Consider the following 4,423-nt stretch of genomic DNA (forward strand, 5'->3'; position numbering starts at 1 on the left):
GCGCTGTGGGCTAATGCATCAGACTGCAAAGTCGTTTGAACTGCAAGGTTGGTGGTTCAAGCTCACCAGCTGATCCTTGGAAACCCTATACAGGGTCACTATGGGTTGAAATTGACTTGACAGCACTTAACAACAACAGCAATGATGTCATTCAATATTTTCCCATAGAATCTTTCAACTGTACAAGTTGGTGCGTGAATTTTTTTCTTCAGTTCTTTCAGTTTTAGAAATTCTCCCTTCCATACTATTGGTTCTTGATGATGTGGTTCCTGTTGTTTTTGTTTTTTTTTTTTCAAATATGAATGAGGCAGTTTATTAACATAGCATCATCTGTTCTAATGTTTCTTGTTCCCAGCTGCCACCTGTGTAGTGATTCTGTCCAGATTGCTCTGTCCCTGAGGTGTCAATCTGCAGCCACCATCTTGGTCCTTCTCTACAATTCTGAGTGATTCTAGGACTTGGAGGACCTGGCATGCCACACAGAATCTTGGAACCTTGACTGTAGTGGCTGACATGGCACCATTTCTCTGCTGCCCTCCATAAATATTATTCATGGAGCTCTCCCCAGCACTGCCCCAGGGGTGCAGGTGCCATGCTGTGGAAGATTATGTGTAGAACCAGTTCACATCATAGGGAACAAGCTCCTTATGCTTGGACAGCTTGACAATATCTACCTATTCAAGGACTTTAAGCTTCCCTGACTTTTGAGGAAGGCTGACAGCTCTGATGAATTCCTGCTAGTTCACGTTTTTCCCAGTAGCACCAGGCATCATGTGATCTACTGTGCTGCTGGTAAGGGGAAAAAGGTGCCTCTTGAAATGAATGAACATCGACCTTTTTTTTTCCCTTTTTGGTTCAGTGACTCGGTACATTGTAAAATGGGTTAAATAATGTCCATTTTACAAGTAATGATTACAGAAAATTTAATGTAGTGTCCCTAGTCTATAGTTGTATCTTATGCTAGTAGCTGCCTCAAAGGCTTTTCAAGAAGAATGACAATCAAAGGCTTACTTAGTAAGATGGGAATTTTATTGTAGTTGTAGTTATTATTTTACTTCCTATCTAAGGAGTCCTGGTGATGTAGTGGTTGAACATTTAGCTGCTAGCAGACAGGTTGAAGGTTTGAACTCACCATGGGAGAAAGATGTGGTGGCCTGCTTCTGTAAAGATTTATGATCTTGGCCTTCCTATGAGGCAGTTCTATGCTGCCCTATAGGGTCACTCTGAGTAGGATGGCAATGGGTTTATTAGCTATTGCTGAAATTGTGTCTATATCTGGCTGTTCCCTCCTGCACTCAATTCTTTGACATTTTCAATCTGATGTGAACTGAGAAACTAGACAACAATTTATTAGTATTACCGAAAATTCTCACCTCTAAGTAAGAATTTTACTGCACAAGTTTTCATGTTAACAACTTGTAGCTTTGAGGTTTGTCTTTGTCAATGACCTGACCTATGAAGGTTGTGCAGTAAATGATTACAGTATAAGTAATTTTTTTTTTGGTTTGGTGATTCTATGTGTTTGAATATTGTAGACGGATTCAGAATAATATAGATGCTTTAGAGCTATTAAGATAGTTTAGTTCTGTAACATTTAATTTACTATCAACCTGTAAGAAGGGAATGGTCCCAATCAAGGCAGTATAAGCAGTATAGTATAACTTTTATAGCGAATGACAATTGGAGAGATAAAAATTTCCAGAGTGTCAAGGCTGAACAACCTAAGTTTTCTTCATAGGAAAACAAGATGTATTTACAACTATTAAGAGGGAAATGAACTTAGCCGTCCTTTTAACATAAAGGGCAAAAATTATGGAAATGTATAAAGTGCTTGTAATTACAAAGGGACATGTATAGTAAATTAAATACTGTTGCAATCTTCCCTTTTAGTTTTAAAATCATAATTTAAGAATACTGGTGTGGTGTTATAAGATAAGCACTAAATTGCTAACTACAAATTGGGCAGTTCAAAATCACCCATTGCTTCTTAAAAAGCATCACTAGGAGGTGGAATTAACCCAATAGCACTTACCAGCAACAACAAACTTAAATTGTTGTTAAGTGTTGTCCAGTAGGTTCAGACTCCTAGTGACCCTTTATAGGGTTTCGAAGGAGCAGCTGGTGAGTTTGAACCATCGACCTTGCAGTTCAAACCGACCTTGTGGTCTACTGCATTATCCCACAGTGGCACAGCAGGAACCCTAGAAATATGCAAAATCTGGGCAATAAATAAAGAAAACTGGGGAATAATTGGTAAATTTTAGTTATGGTGTTGTCAAAGAATATTGTACATGCCATGGACTGCCAGAAAAACAAATACATCCTTCTTGGAAGAAATACAACAACAATGCTCCTTAAAAGCAAGGGTGCAAGACTTCAGCTCATGTACTTTGGGCGTGAGTAATCACAAGTTGTCAGGGGGGACCAGTCCCTGGAGAAGGACATCATGCTTGGTAAAGTAGAGGGTCAGTGATAAAGAGGAAGGCCTTTAATAAGAAGGATTGACACAGTGGCTAAAACCAAGGGCTCAAGTGTAATGATTGTGAGGCTGATGCTGAACCAGACTTTGTTCCATTCTGTTGTACATAGGGTAGCTATGAGTCAGAACCAATTTGATGGCACCTAAAAATGACAAATCAGCACTTCAAAACTACCAGCTGTTCTGCAGGAGAAAGATGAAGCTTTCTGCTCCCGTAAAGGTTTACAGCTTTAGAAACCCTGTGCAGGGTCACTATGAGTCGGGACCAACTCCACAGTACTTAACAACAACAATAAAGGAACTCTAGTAGCGTAGTGGTTATGAATTGGGCTGCTAACCTCAAGGTCAGCAGTTTGAGACTGCCAGTTGTTCCACAGGAGAAAGATGAGGCTTTCTGCTCCCATAAAAATTTACAGCCTCAGAAACCCTGTGCAGGGTCACTATGAGTTGGAACCAACTCCACGGTACTTAACAACAACAACAACAACAACAATGACTAGAATGGAAGCAGAAACTTCATCTGTCTTATTTGCTACTACATTCCTTGTGCCCTGCACAGGTTTGGATGCATACTGGATTTTCAATAGATAGTGTTATTTCTAAATATGTTAGATTAATGCATATTGGTGAGACAATTAAATTGTAGATAATTTAATTTAGTGAGTTGAATGTTTGTTATCCTCAAAAGTTGTGTGAATGTGTCCCATAATATAATTGCGTTTGCTTTTTTCTTCATCATCTTCAGATGGCCTATTGACGTATCTCTAGTAATTTAGAGACTAGATCATTTGGTGAAGTTGAAGTATTACTTTATAGTATGTGTGTAATAGTAGATTTTTTTCAGAGTAAGTAAAACATCTGCTCAGGTAAGTTAATGCTCCTATCAATCTGTACACACTTCTTTTCTTTTTAAAATTTTTTTGTTGTGAAACTGAATTGAGTGAAGGTTTACAGACACGATGACCAGTTTTACATTCATACACTTTGTTTCACATCAATGATTGCAATTCCTTCATGTAGCAACAGTTACCTTGCTTCCTCCCTGTGATCCTATTTTCATTCCACTCACCTTCCCATCCCTTCTCAACTTTGTACTTAGGTAACTATCACCCATTTGATTTGGAATGGTTGACCATTCCATGGTAAGAACACCTTACTGGTGTTGTTGTCCCTCTTATATGTCTATTTACTACTTGGCTCAAAATGGGGCCATGTGAGTGAGCTCCTTTCCAGACCTGAAGACTAGTCAAGAGCCACAGTCTCAGGTTCCTTAGTCTCTTTCTGAGTACACATTTCTTTGACTAATATTCTAATTCTTTCATAAATTTACTAAGGGCCTGCTATATGCCAGGTGCTATGCAATGTAGGCATGGAATAAAGATGAGGCTTTCTGCTCCCATAACAACTTACAGCTTCAGAAACCCTCATAAGATTATTGCTAGTGGGAACTGACGTGACAGCATACAATAGCCACATACAATGAAGGAGGCCCGAATAGAGAAGAAGAGGGAGTGGATGGATGAAAGAATGTATTATTTTTCATGTTGAATATGAGTATCTCATTTTACTCTTGCAAAAGTTAAGTAACATAGTGAACACATATGTTAGGTTTTGCTTCATTTCTTTTTGGATGTGTGTGTGTGTGTGTGTGTGTGTGTGTGTATGGCATGTTTTCAATTTCAGATTAAATTATGAGGCTTCTGTGCTCTCTGACTTCAGTAAATGAGAGAGTCTATTATATGTTTTATCTCTAAAATATAGAGGCTCTCTGGACAGGCATGCTAAGTGACTAATGCGCTGCTAGGACACCCTCTATATTTTGGCCTGTTTTCATTGTGTTTGGGTGGATATGTTTGCAAATACACCAACTCTCAACTGTTCTTATTAATGGTGGTGAACAGAATGTGGGTAGGCAAACTCAGCAACTAAACATTTACTACATGC

General features: G+C 38.8%; 1 pseudogene; it reads right to left on the reverse strand.

The window, feature by feature from the left end:
• Nucleotides 1–335: 335 nt before the first annotated feature.
• Nucleotides 336–770, reverse strand: LOC102820573 (annotated as a pseudogene).
• Between the last annotated feature and the right edge of the window lie 3,653 nt (nt 771–4,423).

This window comes from Chrysochloris asiatica, unplaced genomic scaffold (genome assembly GCF_000296735.1).
Source record: "Chrysochloris asiatica unplaced genomic scaffold, ChrAsi1.0 scaffold00015, whole genome shotgun sequence".
Lineage (NCBI taxonomy): Eukaryota > Metazoa > Chordata > Mammalia > Afrosoricida > Chrysochloridae > Chrysochloris > Chrysochloris asiatica.